This window comes from Arachis hypogaea, chromosome 20 (genome assembly GCF_003086295.3).
Source record: "Arachis hypogaea cultivar Tifrunner chromosome 20, arahy.Tifrunner.gnm2.J5K5, whole genome shotgun sequence".
In the NCBI taxonomy this organism is placed as follows: Eukaryota; Viridiplantae; Streptophyta; class Magnoliopsida; order Fabales; family Fabaceae; genus Arachis; species Arachis hypogaea.
In genome coordinates this window covers 108,865,400-108,885,571 of record NC_092055.1, presented here as the reverse complement: position 1 = coordinate 108,885,571, position 20,172 = coordinate 108,865,400, and the positions used below count along the sequence as shown (strand labels likewise).

General features: G+C 36.5%; 1 non-coding gene across 1 annotated transcript; it reads right to left on the bottom strand.

Moving 5' to 3' along the window:
- Positions 1-16,015: 16,015 nt before the first annotated feature.
- On the bottom strand, positions 16,016-16,123 carry LOC112787311 (small nucleolar RNA R71). Its single transcript, XR_003194730.1, has one exon. It is a non-coding gene; the product is annotated as a small nucleolar RNA R71 (small nucleolar RNA).
- Positions 16,124-20,172: the final 4,049 nt, after the last annotated feature.

The following is a 20,172-nucleotide window of genomic DNA, read 5'->3' as shown; positions in this document are numbered from 1 at the left end:
AAAAATGAAAAAGATTTGATTTTTTAAAAAGATTTTGAAAAAGATAAGATTTTTAAATTGAAAATTTGATTTGACTCATAAGAAATAACTAAATTTTAAAAAGTTTTGAAAAAAGTTAACTCAAATTTTCGAAAATTTATAAGTGAAAAAGGGAAAGATATTTTTTTTTATTTTTTGATTTTTGAATTTTTAATGATGAAAGAGAAAAACATGAAAAAGACTCACAACATGAAAATTATGAATCAAAACATGTGATGCATGCAAGAACACTATGAATGTCAAGATGAACACCAAGAACACTTTGAAGATCATGATGAACATCAAGAACATATTTTTGAAAATTTTTCTATGCAAAGAAAACATGCAAGACACCAAACTTAGAAATTTTTAATGCTTAGATACCATGAATGCAAAAATGCACATGAAAAACAACAAAAGACACAAAATAAGAAAACATCAAGATCAAACAAGAAGACTTACCAAGAACAACTTGAAGATCATGAAGAACACTATGAATGCATGAATTTTTTCGAAAAATGTATAAATTTTTAGAAAAAATGCAATTGACACCAAACTTAGAAATTGACTCTAGACTCAAACAAGAAACAAAAAAATATTTTTGATTTTATGATTTTATTAATTTTTTTGGATTTTTGTATATTTTTTTCGAAAAACATATAGGAAAAAGAAAATAAGAAATTCAAAAATTTTTAATAAGAATTCCAGGAATCTTTCAATGTTAGCCTAAAGCTCCAATCCAAGGGTTAGACATGGCTTAATAGCCAGCCAGCTTTAGGATATAAATCAGTCATACGACAGCTGATATTCCAATTAACTTGCCTCTATGCTGATGGTTGGAAGCCACAGTCCAAAAGAATTAGATATGGCTTTACAGCCAGCCAGGCTTCAACATGCTTCACGAAACACTAGAATTTATTCTTAAAAATTTAGAATAATTTTCGAAAACAGATGAGAAATTTTTGAAAGATTTTTGAAAAATTTTTGGAAATAAAACAAAAAGAAAATTACCTAATCTGAGCAACAAGATGAACCGTCAGTTGTCCAAACTCGAACAATCCCCGGCAACGACGCCAAAAACTTGGTGTTGTTGCCGGACCAACTTGGCACTGATGTTACCGGACCAAAGCTTGCCAGAAACTCGAACAATCCCCGGCAACGGTGCCAAAAACTTGGTGCACGAAATTGTGATCCCTGGTAATGGCTCCAAAAACTTGGTGCTCTAATCTTAATTAATAATTTGCCACAACTTCGATACAACTAACCAGCAAGTGCACTGGGTTGTCCAAGTAATAAAATCTTACGTGAGTAAGGGTCGATCCCACGGAGATTGTCGGTATAAAGCAAGCTATGGTCATCTTGTAAATCTCAGTCAGGTGGATATCAAATTGTTATGGAGTTTTCGAATAATAATAGTAAATAAATAGAAAATAAAGATAGAAATACTTATGTAATTCATTGGTGAGAATTTCAGATAAGCGTATAGAGATGCTTTCGTCCCTCTGAACCTCTACTTTCCTGCTGTCTTCATCTAATCAATCCTACTCCTTTCCATGGCAAGCTGTATGTTAGGCATCACCGTTGTCAATGGCTACATCCTGTCCTCTCAGTGAAAATGGTCCAATGCACTGTCACTGCATGGCTAATCATCTATCGGTTCTCGATCATACTGGAATAGGATCCATTGATCCTTTTGCATCTGTCACTACGCCCAGCACTCGCGAGTTTGAAGCTCGTCACAGCCATCCCTTCCCAAATCCTACTCGGAATACCACAGACAAGGTTTAGACTTTCTGGATCTCAGGAATGGCCATCCATGGGTTCTAACTTATACCACGAAGATTCTGATTAAGGAATCCAAGAGATACTCATTCAATCTAAGGTAGAACGGAAGTGGTTGTCAGGCACATGTTCATAGGGAATGATGATGACTATCACGATCACCACATTCATGTTGAAGTGTGAATGGATATCTTAGAAGCGGAATAAGTTGAATTGAATAGAAAAACAATAGTACTTTGTATTAATTCATGAGGAACAGCAGAGCTCCACACCTTAATCTATGGTGTGCAGAAACTCTACCGTTGAAAATATATAAGTAATGAAGGTCCAGGCATGGCCGAATGGCCAGCCCCCAACGTGATCAATAGATCAAAATATGAAACTCAAGATCATAAGATGTCTAATACAATAGTAAAAAATCCTATTTATACTAAACTAGTTACTAGGGTTTACAGAAGTAAGTAATTGATGCATAAATCCACTTCCGGGGCCCACTTGGTGTGTGCTTGGGCTGAGCTTGAAGTTTACACGTGAAAAGGCTTCTTTTGGAGTTGAACGCCAAGTTGTAACGTGTTTTTGGCGTTCAACTCTGGTTCGTGACGTGTTTCTGGCGTTTAACTCCAGACTGCAGTGTAGAACTGGCGTTCAACGCCCTTTTGCGTCATCTAAACTCGAGCAAAGTATGGATTATTATATATTTCTGGAAAGCCCTGGATGTCTACTTTCTAAAGCCGTTGAGAGCGCACCATTTGGAGTTCTGTAGCTCCAGAAAATCCACTTTGAGTGCAGAGAGGTCAGAATCCAACAGCATCAGCAGTCCTTCTTCAACCTCTGAATCTGATTTTTGCTTAAGTCCCTCAATTTCAGCCAGAAAATACCTGAAATCACAGAAAAACACACAAACTCATAGTAAAGTCTAGAAATGTGAATTTAACATAAAAACTAATAAAAACATCCCTAAAAGTAACTAGATCCTACTAAAAACATACTAAAAATAATGCCAAAAAGCGTATAAATTATCCGCTCATCAGTTATACACCACCTATTACCATGATGCCTTTAGTCGGTGATGGATTTGTACCTCCAATGAGGTTTTAGAATGTGTCAGTTATAATGAATAACCAACTGCCAATTTATCATGATATGAGTCGAAATATTTTAGTTGGATCTTTATTGAACATAACAAGGTCGATGTCTATTTTTTGACAACAGATGGAAGAAAGTCATAATGATTTAGTCAATTTGTTAACCCAACAAATGACTACTAACCTGAACCCTATTATGGCTGACACTAATATTAAGTATGATCAGTTAGCCAGACAAGTTGAAAGAATTGCCAGGATTGTTGATTATGACAAAAAGAACGGTAATCCAAATATTTTAGAGATAACCTATGATAATATGGCTAACAATGAAGATATCCCAATTGGTAACCCCCTAGAAGACGATGTCCTACCTCATATGGTTCGATGTGGCTAGAATGCTGACAACATTTTGAATAGGATAAGAGGTCATCATCGTGGTGATAAATATCAGATGACTTGGTCATCTAAAATGTCTTCAACAGGATAATTATAAATATGGGATTCATTAATTAACCATATTTTATTTCATTTTTTCCTGATGTGGTGCAAATGGCAGGGTATTAAAAGCTCCAAAATTGTGATAATTTTCATGGGAAGCTGGTGAATCTACTATCGAGCATATTGCTCAATATTTGGTCAAATTAAGGAATTTAGCAAAAAAAAGTATTTGAAATGAAGTTCTTTTACTCTTCTCTAAAAAAAATGCTTTTACTTGATTTTTGAATTTAAGACCTAATTTGATTTTGACGTCGGCACAATTAGAAAGTGCTTTTCATCTTCAATTTTATATAGGAGAGTTTAAGGCCACTTTGATAGATTTTTTGCTTTGAAGAGAAAAAACAACGAATCAATTGATGACTACATGATTTGATTCAAAAATCCTTGTAATCAATGTTATGTATCGATTCTTGAGAGCGAAATTGTTAAAATGGCTACTATGGATCTAGGATTTAATATGTGTCAAAAACTGGTGAATTTATATATTCTTAATTTAGCCCAATTAGCTGAAAGATTTAAGCAAATAGTTACTCAAAAAAGAGAAAGAAGAACTGAAAAAAGAGAAAAAAAATATAGAAGTTATAAGTCGTTTGCTCAAAAAGAAAAAGTTTCATATGTTAAAATGTGATCATCTAGTGATGAGTCTGAACATGAACTATTGAAGTCTATATTGTGAAATTGAAAAAAGGTCCACCTTATATTTGTACTTCACTTAAAAAAATTGCTACTATTGATAAAGTTAGTGATTCTAAATATAATAGTGGTAAAAATAATTTTTTGATATTATAAACTTAAAACAAATATTTGATGTGCTTTTAAAATATAAGCAATCGGTTTTACCTGAAGGCAAAACTTTACCTTCGATTAAAAAACTTAAAGGGAAATCTTATTGCAGATTTCATCAAGCATCTAGTCATTCAACTAACAATTATGTCTATTTCAAGCATTACATTCAAGAAGCCATCGTGAAAGAAAGGTTAAAGTTCGACGAGAGTAAAAAAGAAATAAAGGTTGACACTAATCCCTTCGAGGTGAATGCAAGTTTTGATGAACTTTAATTTTTGGGAATCAACATGACTGGGTTCACTTCCTTTGAATTTGACACTTCTTTGGGAGGTTTCGAAGATAATATCTGGAGAATATTTACTGGACTTTTTTATTTACCAGAAGCTAAAGGATAGAAATGTCTTACTCTGTCCATGGTGCAATGCTGTGTTTGATGATGGAGCAGCAACAATATTTGAAACAGAGACGATGAGAAAAGAGTTAGCTCATAAAGAAGAGCAAAATCGACAAAGGCATCTAACTCAACAAATTAAGGGTCAATATTCCAAAAACCATTAAGAGAACTATTCTCCTGCATTTTGTCGATCACAAGCTATTGGGGTCGAATGGATCAACACTTGTCATGAGTTTAGAGTAGGAAATACAAAGAGTACCAGCAATAACAAGCCCAATAAGGCTATTGTGGTCGAGGTCGAAATAGTTACCCTTGAGGAAGGAATGGTGGTAATTAGGGCGGTCGACATTTTCAAAAGGTACACCTTTTAATGCCTTCGACAACTGGGGATAAAAGGGGAAAACCTTCCATTTTGGACAGAGTGGTTTTTCCAATAGAGGTTGTGACTAGGCTATTTTCCAGCAAAAGTGAGAAGCCCATTGTCTTTGAAACAAAGGGTAAGGTTCTTGAGACTTTTGAGACCAAGGCAATTACCAAGGATGATACTGACCTCGATCTCGGTGAAGATTACTTTGAGGAAAGGGATGAAGAGATGATTGGTATAGTCTCGATCTTGCTTGTAGAGTATGTGGGCCAAGAAAAAATAGTCTCACTGGAGACTATGATGCTGATTTTGAGGATGAAAACACTTTTATTTTCATTTATGATGGCAATTATGTGGGTTGTTTTAATAAATCCACTAAAAAACAAATGTCACATTTGATATCTCCATATTAAGGCTACCATGAATGGTACTATGCTAAATAGGGTAGTTGTCAATGGAAGTGCTACTATTAACCTCCTTTCGGAGAGAGTGCTAATAAAGGTTGGTAAATATGTCGATAACTTCCATCCAACTAATATAGCAGTGTCAGATTATAGCCGGAGTTTCAATGCCAACAAAAAGGTTGGTCACATTGATGGTTAAAGTGGGTTCATCTGTCAAGAAGACAATGTTTGTGGTGGTTTCCCCTAGAGCAAGCTACAATTCTTTGCTTGGCCGAGATTGGATTCCTAGAGTAGGAGCTATAGCTTCGATTGTGCATCAAAGTCTTCTACTTTGGAATGAAGAAGGGGAGACTGAAATCATTGGGGATGATGATAGTCTTTATGTTGAATAGATGCATGTCGACATCAAGGTCTACAATGAAAAATAAAGCCTCTTGAGGCCGACAAGTAGGGCTGTACATGATTTGGTTAATCCAAAAACCAAACCTGTATTATGGTTACAAAAATTTAATCATGGTTAATTAACCAAATTGGTTTTATATTATGAAACTGATTATTAACTGGCTAGAAAATTTAGAAACCTATTTTTAACCGATTATAAAAATAAAAATCGATTTTGAAAAAATAACTCGTTTTTGGATAGAAAATTTAGTTTTTGAAAAAAAAAATGATTTTCTACCAGAAAAAACTATTTTTTTAAATTGAATTTTTAATCTAAAAAATTTGAAATTAGGATTTTTTTTTAATTTTGTTTTGGTTTTGGTTAACCGATTAAAAATCAGTTTTTTAAATTTGGTTTTGGTTAACCAATTTAAAAAAATATTGATATGGTTTTTAAAATTGTTTTATTAAATTGGTTAACCAAAATGTGGTTATAATTTTTTAACTGGTTAATTATATTTTAGTTTTTTAATATACTTCAACAACCATAATTTAAAGGGATATTTTCTTACTAATAAAGGACTCAAGATGAAGCTTAGGCACCCAAAACTCGATTTTTTTCTACTAGCTAGGAGTAAAACTCAACAACAAAAAAGTTCGAGAAAAAAGTTTAAAAATATCTAATAAAAAAGATGTTGTGTCAAATTATTTATTTTTTTAAAAACTTATGTAAATAATGTCTACTACATGTTTTTTTTTATTCTAATAGTGGTTCCTCTAATGAATTCGATCAAATTAGATATTTATATTTTGCAATATGTAATTTTCTTTCTAGTGAAAGTTTGTTGGATAAAGTCAATCCTTGTAAGGTTTTACCTTCTACAACATGTACTTTTCATTCTAGTCATTGGTCTTTAAGTTGCTATGGTTCCACTAGTGATATGAGCAGTTGTTAGTCAAACAAGCGTCAATGTATCTTAATTATTTTGTACTCAAATTAAATCAACATTTTATTTGGCTAATGACAATAATAAAAGTAGTTCTTTTTTAACAACTTCTTCAAATTTCCTTTAGATTGTATTTGTAAGAACCGCAAATTAATTAACTGATTAATTAACGTAAAATAATAATAATTTAATTGTCCGGAATAGGTCCAAAATTTTAGAATATTAATTAGAAATATAAATATGATATTTGGACTCAGTAGATTTTTTTGAGTTGAAAAATATAATTTTCTTCAGAAAATTGCATAAAAATGTGTACCGGTAAATTAACCGGCAGTACCGGCTTAAGTCTTTCTGGTACTGTGCGAGAATAATAAAAACAGTAGAAAACTTTAGAAAAATATTTAGAGTTGAAAACCGGGCGCAAATTTAAAAGGTTTGGCCAAAAGTTGGACCAAACGGGCCAAAAACACTAACAGGTTGGACCAGATCCAAGTTAGTCCAAAACCCAACATTATATAAGTCCATTAAGTGGCAATTTCAGCCACTTTCAATACAACACAGTAGCTGCAACATAAGTTAGAGGAAGAGGGGAGAGGGTTTTGCAAACACTATTCATCTCATTATTCTTTTGATCATAACTCGAGCTACGGTACTCCGATTGACGAGCCGTTTGCAGCCACGCAAAGCTCTCTCCGAGCCCGTCATTTCTAACAAGGTATTGAGGTAAGATTTTTGAAAATATCTGCCCATTTCTTAGCCCTTAAGAATTTCTAAATTTAGATTTTTGTTTTGAGTGGATTTTTGTGATTTGGTTGTTTAGGTGCCAACTAAAAGTGAGGAATTATTGGTGTTCAACTTGGAAACTTGTGGAAGCTTGGTTGAAGTCAAAATTTGGTGTTTGGAGCATATTGGGAATCGGCCAAGGTATGGTTTCGATTTCCTCTATGTAATATGTAATATCTCTGGACACTTAAGCTAGTGGACCATAGGATAGGATTGAAATTGAATTTTGATGATTATGATGTATGATGACTTTGAGTTTATGTTGCATGATGATGAATTATGGATGTCCTATTAAGAATTGGTGTTGGGTGACTATTATGATAATGATAGGTGATAAGTGATGGATTTGTGTATGAGGACTTGTTGATGTGTATTGTTTGAGAGATTAATAAATTGATTGATGATTTGGTATGGAGATGATGAAAAAGTTAATTTTAGGTTGTGGAATGAAATGGAGGATATGTGAATGTGATGTTGCAGAATTTATGATTTCTGGTTTGTGTGCGCACGCACATAGCTGTGCGCGTGCCCTAATCAGTGGCTATTTTTGACTTGTGCGTATGCACAGCCTTGTGCACACGCACAACCTGTGAAATTTTGAAAACATGTATACGCACACTCTTGTGCGCGCACACACACACACAGGGAGATGTCTACTGTTGGGAGCACTAGCACACTCTGGTGCACACACACACCCTGCGAGATTTGCAAGTTGTGCGTACGCACGGCCTCGTGCACATGCACATGCTGGGAGTGGCAGTCTGTTCAGGGCGATCACACGTATCTATGAGTGTGTTTAAAACGAAAATTTTACCTTCTGTGCACACGCACATTTCTATGCATATGCACACTTCTTGAAAATTTTTTTGTGCGTGCGTACGCACAACCCTATGCATACGCACACTGCCATATTTTTCAATAAACTTATTGTTTTTAACTGTTTTATACTCTCGGCAAGCTTGTAAACTCTCGTGACACTTGTATAAGACTCTTTAGCTTGTTTTTAGTGTCAAAACATAGAGAAGGATCTAGGTGAAACTAATTAGGTATTTCCTTGCAAAAATGTTTAGAAAATGGAGGTTTAGGTTTCTGGAGTATTGAGGACGGAATTGGTTGTGTGAGAGGGCGAAGCACGGTGTTGATGATTGATGATACGAGTTGTGGAAGTGGTGAACTAATGAGTACTGAAATGAATGATTTTGAAAACCATTGATGTAATATTTATATGAGTTGTGGAAGTGGTGAACTATTAAGTACTGGATGAAATGATTTTGAACACCACTGATGTAATATTTTTAATGAGATTTGTTGAGACGCTATGCACCTGGCATGGACGGTTTGGTTAATCCCGCCTGTCGAGGTCGCGGCGGTGGCGTAAGGGCAGTTAGTCCCGCTTACGTTGAGATGTGAGGTCCGTGGCAAGAGTATCCCGCTCGCATCCCTTCAGAATCACGATAGTGTGCAGGCACTGACATCCTGGACCGTGATCCGAGCACGATATCTCGGGGGTTCCCATTATGAGCCGAAGGGCGACATCTCCATGGAGATGTGTCGGGTTGGCAGTTGAACCGACAATGTGATATTACAGCCAATAGGACAGGCATTCATCGTGTGCATCTTCTATCTGTTTGTTTGCTTTGCTGACTTGCAATTGGTTGCCTAATTGTATAACATGATTAATTGCTATTTGAATTACTTGATATACATGCTTATACTTGTGCTTTCCTTGCATTGTACTATTTGTGTTTTCTACTGGGATTGAGGAGGTTCGGAAGGCGGTGGCAATGGGATCGCATAGTGGTTAGGCTGGTGGTGCGCGTGTACGCAAAACTCACACTATTTCGTACAACAGCAGCAGTACCAGGCAAGTGAACTGGGTCGTCCAAGTAATACCTGAGCGAGTCAGGGTTGATCCCATGAGGATTGTGGCTTGAAGCAAGCTTATGGTTGTCTTGCAGGTCTTAGTCAGGCGGAATCAGAAGGTTTTTGAGGTGTAAATTAGCTATTAAAAAGTTACCTATTAGGAATTATATGAATGGAATAGAGTTGAGAGTCGGAGTTGCTTTGTCTTTCTGAAGTAACTCTGGCACTACCGTCTTCTTTGCTTGTGAATGATCTTCTTCTATGGCAGGCTGTAAGTGATCAAAGCCACGCCAATGGTCTTTGATCTCCTCTGCTACAGAATGAACGCCAGGGCCCTTGGTATTCAATCCAATGGAGGATGAAGCGCATAACAATCCATTCTCTTGGCGATCTTACACAAAACTCCATAGACAAGGTAGAATCTTTCGGATCAGAGAACGCTGCTTCTTCGATCTAGCCTATACCACGGAGACCTTAATCTCCCCGGAGATCGGCTGAACTGATGTCTCGAGAAGTCCCCAACGAAATTGTGGATTAACCATATGAGAGATGTAAATCCATAGCTGTTGATTCGTGCTTTCCGGCCAAGTATTCACACGAACCCAAGTAGATGTGGGTGTTTATCAGGCACGTTTGTCTTAATGTGATGAACAGAGCCAATTTGTCAGATCGTCCTGCTCATCACAATGAAGATCGGGATATACATCTTAGAGATAGATCAGACACGGATCGAAGAAGATGAAATAGTACTTTTATTAATTCATAGGACTCAGCAGGGCTCCTCCCCTCAACCTAGGAGGTTTAGAAACTCATACTAAAAATAAAATACAAAGATAAAAACGTAAAAATGGAAGACCTCCCTCCCAGAGGAGGACGAAGGTACCCAAGGTCGAAGATGATGATCTACATGAACATAACCCCTTTGAATACTAAACCAATGACTAGTAAGGATAAAACAGTCTATTTAGTGCTAAAATCTACTTCTGGGGCCCACTTGGTGAGTGATTGGGGTGAGCTTTGATGAGATCTACTCTTAGGCGTGGAATGCCAGCCAAGGGTCCTTTCTGGGCCTTTGGATGTTGGGCTCTGCTTTTTGGGCGCTGGACGTCTGGAAGAGTGTAGGTAGTTGGCGTTGGACGCCAGTTTTGAGCCTTCAAATTTGAAGCAAGGTATACACTATTATATGTTGATTGAAAGATTTGGAAGTCAGCTTTCCATATCCATTAAGAACGCTCCATTTGCACTTCTGTAGCTCCAGAAAAGCTCTTCCGAATGCAAGCAGGTCAGATTTGGACAACATCTGCAGTACTTCCTCTGTCTCTGAATCAGACTTCTGCTACAGCTCCTCAATTTCAGCCAGAAAATACATGAAATTGCCCAAAAACACAAAAACTCATAGTAGAATCCAAAAATATGATTTTAACACTAAAACCTATAAAAACTTAATAAAAGCTACTAAAAATTATATGAAAATGATGCCAAAAAGCGTATAAAATATTCGCTCATTACAATACCAAACTTAAACCTTTGCTTGTCTCCATGCAACTAAAAACACAGTAGGATAAAAAGAAAATTAAGATACAATAACTTTCTAAGTTTCAAATGAATCTTAGTTAAAAATCAGATGAGCGGGACTTAGTAGCTTTTTGCTTCTGAATAGTTTTGGCATCTCAGTATCCATTGAAACTCAGAGATGTTGGTATTATTAGGAACTTAGAATCCAAATGATATTATTGACTTTCCTAGTTAAGCTTATTTTGATTCTTGAAAACAGCTTTCTGAGTCTTGGCCGTGACCCTAAGCACTCTGTTTTCCAGTATTACCATCAGATACATTCATGCCACAGACACTTTAACTGGGTGAACCATTTTAGATTGTGACTCAGGTTTGCTAGAGTCCCCAGATAGAGGTGTCCAGAGTTCTTAAGCATACTCTTTTTTCTTTGGACCATGACTTTAACCGCTCAGTCTCAAGCTTTTCATTTGACACCTTCACGCCACAAGCACATGGTTAGGGACAGCTTGGTTTAGCTGCTTAGGCCAAGATTTTATTCCTTTGCACCCTCCTAACCACTGATGCTCAAAGCCTTGGGTCCTTTTACCCTTGCCTTTTGGTTTAAAGGGTTACTGGCTTTTCCAATCTGCCTTCCATTTCCTACATTTTTGGGCAGTAATGGATTTTTCTGCTTTTTATTTTTTTCTTTTCGCCAATTTTTTTTTGCATGCATAATAAATTTTTTTCTTTTACAACATGCTTTTTCTTTTGCTTTTTGCTGCTTTTTCTTACTTCAAAAATAAATTTTTAGATTTTTCAGATTATCAATAATATTTTTCCTTTTTCCTTATTCTTTTAAGAGCCAACATTCATAAATTTCAACTTCAAATATGCACTGTTTAATCATACATTTTGTTCCGGGGGTTACCTGAAACTGTAGGTTGATCTCGGATGAGATCTTCTGTACTGATCGGTGATGACGTGTCCGGCGTGTGGGTGGTGGCTGGAGCAGTCGCGTCCGACTTATTGGACTGGTAATGCTGCTGATCCTTTGTCACCGGAGGGTGGTGGTGCATGCAAGAGACTCCGATGCTTAAGTTAGCAAGGGTATTAAGCAGGTTTTTTGTAGAATCAGAGTATGAGTTATACCTGGGTGCTCCAGTATATTTATAATGGTGAGAAGTGACCTTTTTTAGATAAGATAAGTTAGTTATCTTTATCTTATCTTATCTTTTGAGCGAGGTCATCTTATCTTCAAGGGAACTGCCCTTATCTCTATAGGCTTAGGCTGCCTTATGATTTGGGTCGTGTTCCTCTATTTGGGCCCTTTATTGGGCTTTCCTGGCAATTTGGCCAAGCTCTTTGAGAAGAGGTCGGATGGTCTGACCTGAAGAGGTCGGTCGCTTTGTCGCTAAATGATGAGTGGATAATTTATACGCTTTTTGGCATTGTTTTTAGTATGTTTTTAGTAGGATCTAGTTACTTTTCACGTGTAAACTTCAAGCTCAGCCCAAGCACACACCAAGTGGGCCCCGGAAGTGGATTTATGCATCAATTACTTACTTCTGTAAACCCTAGTAACTAGTTTAGTATAAATAGGACTTTTTACTATTGTATTAGACATCTTCGGATCATCTTATGATTTTTAGTTCATCTTAGGATCATATTGATCACGTTTGGGGGCTGGCCATTCGGCCATGCCTGAACCTTCATCACTTATGTATTTTCAACGGTAGAGTTTCTACACTCCACAGATTAAGGTGTGGAGCTCTGCTGTTTATCATGAATTAATGCAAAGTACTACTGTTTTTCTATTCAATTCAACTTATTCCGCTTCTAAGATATTCATTTGCACTTCAATATGAATGTGATGAACGTGACAATCATCATCATTCCCCCACGAACGCGTGCCTAACAACCACTTCCGTTCCACCTTAGATTGGATGAGTATATCTTGGATCTCTTATTCAGAATCTTCGTGGTATAAGCTAGATTGATGGCGGCATTCATGAGAGTCCGGAAAGTCTAAACCTTGTCTGTGGTATTCCGAGTAGGACTCAGAGATTGAATGACTGTGACGAGCTTCAAACTCGCGAGTGCTGGGCGTAGTGACAGACGCAAAAGGATAGTAAATCCTATTCCAGTATGATTGAGAACCTCTAGATGATTAGCCATGCAGTGACAGCGCATTGGACCATTTTCACAGAGAGGATGGGATGCAGCCATTGACAACGGTGATGCCTCCAGATGATTAGCCATGCAGTGACAGCGCATCGGACCATTTTCACAGAGAGGATGAAAAGTAGCCATTGACAACGGTGATGCCCTTACATAAAGCCAGCCATGGAAAGGAGTAGGATTGATTGGATGAAGACAGCAGAAAAGCAGAGGTTCAGAGGAACGAACGCACCTCTATATGCTTATCTGAAACTCCCACCAATGAATTACATAAGTATTTCTATCTTTATTTTTTGTTTATTTATTATTAATATTCGAAAACTCCATAATTATTTGATATCCGCCTGACTGAGATTTACAAGGTGACCATAGCTTGCTTCAAGCCGACAATCTCTGTGGGATCGACCCTTACTCACGTAAGGTTTTATTACTTGGACGACCCAGTGCACTTGCTGGTTAGTTGTGCGAAGTTGTGAAGTTAAGCTTGGACCATGGTATTGTGCACCAGTTTGTTGGCGCCATTACCAGGGAGAGAACGAACAACAAATTTTACAACCTCAGACTAACAATTTCGCATACCAAGTTTTTGGCGCCGTTGCCGGGGATTGTTCGAGTTTGGACAACTGACGGTTCATCTCGTTGCTCAGATTAGGTAATTTTCCTTTTGTTTTATTTTCAAAAAAAAATTTTCAAAAATCTTTCAAAAAAATTTCTCATCTGTTTTCGAAAATTATTTCAGAATTTTTAAGAATGAATTCTAGAGTTTCATAAAAAATGTTGGAGCCTGGCTGGCTGTAAAGCCATGTCTAATTCTTTTGGATAGAGGCTTCCAACCATCAGCATAGAGGCAAGTTAATTTGAATATTAGATGTTGCATGCCTGATTTATATCCTAAAGATGGCTGGCTATTAAGTCATGCCTAACCCTCAGATTGGAGCTTTGGGCTAATATTGAAAGATTCCTGGAATTCATATTAAAAATTTTGAAATCCTTATTTTTCTTTTTCAAATGATTTTCAAAAAATATAAAATAAAAATCCAAAAAAAATAAAAAAAATCATAAAAATAAAAAATATTTTGTGTTTCTTGTTTGAGTCTTGAGTCAATTTCAAGTTTGGTGTCAATTGCATATTCATTTTGCATTTTTCGAAAATTCATGCATTCATGGTGTTCTTCATGATCTTCAAGTTGTTCTTGGTAAATCTTCTTGTTTGATCTTCATATTTTCTTGTTTTGTGTCTTTTCTTGTTTTTCATATGCATTCTTGCATTCATAGTGTCTATACATGAAAAATTTCTAAGTTTGGTGTCTTACATGTTTTCTTTTCTTGAAAATTTTTCAAATATAAGTTCTTGATGTTCATCTTGACATTCAAAGTGTTCTTGGTGTTCATCTTGACATTCATAGTGTTCTTGCATGCATCACATGTTTAGATCCAAAATTTTCATGCATTGCATCATTTTCATGTTTTTCTCTTTCATCATTAAAAATTCAAAAATAAAAAAATATCTTTCCCTTTTTCACTCATAAATTTCGAAAATTTGAGTTGACTTTTTCAAAACTTTTAAAAACTTAGTTGTTTCTTATAAGTCAAATCAAATTTTCAATTTAAAAATCTTATCTTTTTTTTTTTAAAAAAAATCTTTTTCAAAAATCATATCTTTTTCATTTTTTTATTTAATTTTTTATTTTATTTCGAAAATTATAAAAATATTTTTCAAAAATATTTTTCTTAATTTTATCTCATAATTTTCGAAAATATCTTCAACAATTAATGTTTTGATTCAAAAATTTCAAGTTTGTTACTTGCTTGTCAAGAAAGATTCAAACTTTAAGTTCTAGAATCATATCTTGTGATTTCTTGTGAATCAAGTCATTAATTGTGATTTTAAAAATCAAATCTTTTTCAAAACTAATTTCAATCATATCTTTTCAAAAATATCTTTTTATCTTATCTTTTTCAAAATCATATCTTTTTAATCATATTTTTTTAAAACATATCTTTTTCAAAAAAATTCGATTTTAAAATATCTTTTCTAACTTCTTATCTTCTTATTTTTCAAAAATTGATTTTCAAAATTTGTTTCAACTAACTAACTAACTTTTTGTTTGTTTCTTATCTTTTTTAAAACTACCTAACTAACTCTCTCTCTTTAAAGTTCGAAAATCTCTTCCCTCTTTTTCAAAAATTCTTTTCAATTAACTAATTGTTTCAATTTTTAATTTTAATTTGATTTCATTCCTAATTTTCGAAAATCACTAACCCCTTTTCAAAATTTTATTTTCGAAAATCCTCCTTCTCTCTCATCTCCTTCTATTTATTTATTCATCTACTAACACTTCATCTCACCCAAATTTGAACCCCCTCTTCCATCTGTGTTTGAATTTTCTCTTCTTCCCTTCATTACATTACATTCTTTTCTTCTTCTACTCACACAGGGGAACCTCTATACCTGGGTAAAAAGGATCCCTATTATTATTATTCTTCTGTTCCCTCTTTTTCATATGAGCAGGAGCAAAGACAAGAACATTCTTGTTGAAGCAGACCCTGAACCTGAAAGGACTCTGAAAAGGAAACTAAGAGAAGCTAAAATACAACAATCTAGAGATAACCTTATAGAAATTTTCGAACAGGAAGAGGAGATGGCAGCCGAAAACAATAATAATGCAAAGAGGATGCTTGGTGACTTCACTGCACCTAATTTTAATTTACATGGAAGAAGCATCTCCATCCCTGCCATTGGAGCAAACAATTTTGAGCTTAAACCTCAATTAGTTTCTCTGATGCAACAAAACTGCAAGTTTCATGGACTTCCATCTGAAGATCCTTTTCAGTTCTTAACTGAATTCTTACAGATATGTGATACTGTTAAGACTAATGGAGTAGATCCTGAAGTCTACAGGCTCATGCTTTTCCCTTTTGCTGTGAGAGACAGAGCTAGAATATGGTTGGACTCTCAACCTAAGGATAGCCTGAACTCTTGGGATAAGCTGGTCAAGGTTTTCTTAGCCAAGTTCTTCCCTCCTCAAAAGCTGAGTAAGCTTAGAGTGGATGTTCAAACCTTCAGACAGAAAGAAGGTGAATCCCTCTATGAAGCTTGGGAGAGATACAAGCAACTGACCAAAAAGTGTCCTTCTGACATGCTTTCAGAATGGACCATCCTGGATATATTCTATGATTGTCTATCTGAATTAGCTAAGATGTCATTGGATACTTCTGTAGGTGGATCCATTCACCTAAAGAAAATGCCTGCAGAAGCTCAAGAACTCATTGACATAGTTGCTAATAACCAGTTCATGTACACTTCTGAGAGGAATCCTGTAAGTAATGGGACGCCACAGAAGAAGGGAGTTCTTGAAATTGATACTCTGAATGCCATATTGGCTCAGAATAAAATATTGACTCAGCAAGTCAATATGATTTCTCAGAGTCTGAATGGAATGCAAGCTGCATCCAACAGTACTCAAGAGGCATCTTCTGAAGAAGAAGCTTATGATCCTGAAAACCCTGCAATACCAGAGGTAAATTATATGGGTGAACCTTATGGAAACACCTATAACCCCTCATGGAGAAATCATCCAAATCTCTCATGGAAGGATCAAAAGCCTCAACAAGGCTTTAATAATGGTAGAAGAAACAGGTTTAGCAATAGCAAGCCTTTTCCATCATCAACTCAGCAACAGACAGAGAACTCTGAACAAAATACCTCTAATTTAGCAAATTTAGTCTCTGATCTATCTAAGGCCACTGTGAGTTTCATGAATGAAACAAGGTCCTCCATTAGAAATTTGGAAGCACAAGTGGGCCGGCTGAGTAAAAGAATCACTGAAACCCCCCTAGTGCTCTCCCAAGCAATACAGAAGAGAATCCAAAAGGAGAGTGCAAGGCCATTGAATTAATTACCATGGCCGAACCTGTAAGGGAGGTTAAGGACGTGAATCCCAAGGAGGAAGACCTCCTAGGACGTCCAGTGATCAATAAGGAGTTCCCCTCTGAGGAACCAAAGGAATCTGAGACTCATCTAAAGACCATAGAGATTCCATTGAACCTCCTTATGCCATTCATGAGCTCTGATGAGTATTCTTTTTCTGAAGAGAATGAGGATGTTACTGAAGAGCAAGTTGCCAAGTACCTTGGTGCAATCATGAAGCTGAATGCCAATTTATTTGGTAATGAGACTTGGGGAGATGAACCTCCCCTATTCACCAATGAACTAAATGCATTAGATCAACTGAGATTGCCTCAGAAGAAACAGGATCCTGGAAAGTTCCTAATACCTTGTACCATAGGCACCATAACCTTTGAGAAGGCTCTATGTGACCTTGGGTCAGGAATAAACCTCATGCCACTCTCTGTAATGGAGAAACTGGGAATCTTTGAGGTTCAAGCTGCTAGAATCTCATTAGAGATGGCAGACAATTCAAGAAAAGAGGCTTATGGTCAAGTAAAGGACGTGTTAGTAAAGGTTGAAGGCCTTTACATCCCTGTTGATTTCATAATCCTAGACACTGGGAAGGATGAGGATGAATCCATCATCCTTGGAAGACCCTTCCTAGCCACAGCAAGAGCTGTGATTGATGTTGACAGAGGTGAACTAGTCCTTCAATTAAATGAGGACTCCCTTGTGTTTAAAACTCAAGGTTACCCTTCTGTAAACAAGGAAAAGAGGCACAGTAAGCTTCTCTCACTGCAGAGTCAACCAGAGCCCCCACAGTCAAACTCTAAGTTTGGTGTTGGGAGGCCACAACCAAACTCTAAGTTTGGTGTTGAACTCCCATATCCAAACTCTAAGTTTGGTGTTGGGGAGTCTCAACAATGCTCTGAACATCTGTGAGCCTCCATGAGAGCCCACTGTCAAGCTATTGACATTAAAGAAGCGCTTGTTAGGAGGCAACCCAATTTTTATTTATCTAATTTTGTTTTTATTTTATTGTTCTTTCATGTTTTATTAGGTTCATGATCATGTGGAGTCACAAAATAAATAGAAAAATCAAAAATAGCAGAAGAAAAATCACACCCTGGAGGAAGGACTTACTGGCGTTTAAACGCCAGTAAGGAGCATCTGGCTGGCGTTCAACGCCAGAACAGAGCATGGATCTGGCGTTGAACGCCCAAAATAAGCAGCATCCTGGCGTTCAGACGCCAGGAATGCACACTGAGGAAAGCTGGCGCTGAACGCCAGAAACAAGCATAGAACTGGCGTTCAACGCCAGAAACATGCTGCATCTGGGCGCTGAATTCCCAGAACAAGCATCAGTTCAGCGTTTAAACGCCAGAATTGTATGCAAAGGCATTTTACATGCCTAATTGGTGCAGGGATGCAAATTCTTGACACCTCAGGATCTGTGGACCCCACAGGATCCCCATATACCTCCACTCACCTTCCCTCCTCATAATCCTATATCACCTCAATCTCTCTTCCCCATCACCTCTTCACCACTCACATCTATTACTCCCCTAAAACCATCAACTCACCTCCATCTCTTCTTCTTTTTCTTCTTCTACTATTCTTTCTTCTTTTGCTCAAGGGCGAGCAACATTCTAAGTTTGGTGTGGTAAAAGCATAGTTTTTTTTGTTTTTCCATAACCATTGATGGCACCTAAGGCCAGAGAAACCTCTCGAAAGAGGAAAGGGAAGACAAAAGCTTCCACCTCCGAGTCATAGGAGATGGAGAGATTCATCTCAAGGGTCTATAGCTCTGTGGTAGAACATTTGACTGCAAATCAAGAGATCCCTGAGATACCTCAGGGGATACATCTTCCTCCACACAATTATTGGGAGCAACTAAGGGTGGAACATCAAGAGCACTCCATCATCCTTCATGAAATTATAAAAGATCAAAGAGCAATGAGGGAGGAGCAACAAAGACAAGGAAGAGACATAGAAGAGCTCAAGGACATCTTTGGTTCCTCAAGAAGGAAACACCACCATCACTAAGGTGGACTCATTCCTTGTTCTTAAATTTTCTATTTTTCGTTTTCTTATGTTAAATGTTTATCTATGTTTGTGTCTTTATTACATGATCATTAGTGTCTAAGTGTCTATGCCTTAAAGTAGTGAATATGAATCCATCACCTCTCTTAAATGAAAAATGTTTTTAATTCAAAAGAACAAGAAGTACATGAGTTTCGAATTTATCCTTGAACTTAGTTTAATTATTTTGATGTGGAGACAATACTTTTTGTTTTCTGAATGAATGCTTGAACAGTGCATATGTCTTTTGAAGTTGGTGTTTTAGAATGTTAAATATGTTGGCTCTTGAAAGAATGATGAACAGGAGACATGTTACTTGATAATCTGAAAAATCATAAAAATGATTTTTGAAGCAAGAAAAAGCAGTGAATACAAAAAGCTTGCAGAAAAAAAAAAGGAAAAAAATGGCAAAAAAAAGAAAAAAAAAAAAAAAAAAAAAGCAAGCAGAAAAAGCCAAAAGCTCTTAAAACCAAAAGGCAAGAGAAAAAAGCCAATAACCCTTAAAACCAAAAGGCAAGGGTAAATAAAAAGGATCCCAAGGCTTTGAGCATCAGTGGATAGGAGGGCCTAAGGGAATAAAATCCTGGCCTAAGCGGTTAAACCAAGCTGTCCCTAACCATGTGCTTGTGGTGTGAAGGTGTCAAGTGAAAACTTGAGACTGAGCGGTTAAAGTCAAGGTCCAAAGCAAAAGAAGAGTGTGCTTAAGAACCCTGGACACCTCTAATTGGGGACTTTAGCAAAGCTGAGTCACAATCTGAAAAGGTTCACCCAATTATGTGTCTGTGGCATTTATGTATCCGGTGGTAATACTGGAAAACAAAGTGCTAAGGGCCACGGCCAAGACTCATAAAGTAGTTGTGTTCAAGAATCAACATACTGAACTAGGAGAATCAATAACACTATCTGAACTCTGAGTTCCTATAGATGCCAATCATTCTGAACCTCAATGGATAAAGTGAGATGCCAAAACTATTCAAGAGGCAAAAAGCTACAAGTCCCGCTCATCTGATTAGAGCTATGTTTCATTGATAGTTTGAAATTTATAGTATATTCTCTTCTTTTTATCCTATGTGATTTTCAGTTGCTTGGAGACAAGCAACAATTTAAGTTTGGTGTTGTGATGAGCGGATAATTTATACGCTTTTTGGCATTGTTTTTAGTATGTTTTTAGTAGGATCTAGTTACTTTTAGGGATGTTTTTATTAGTTTTTATGTTAAATT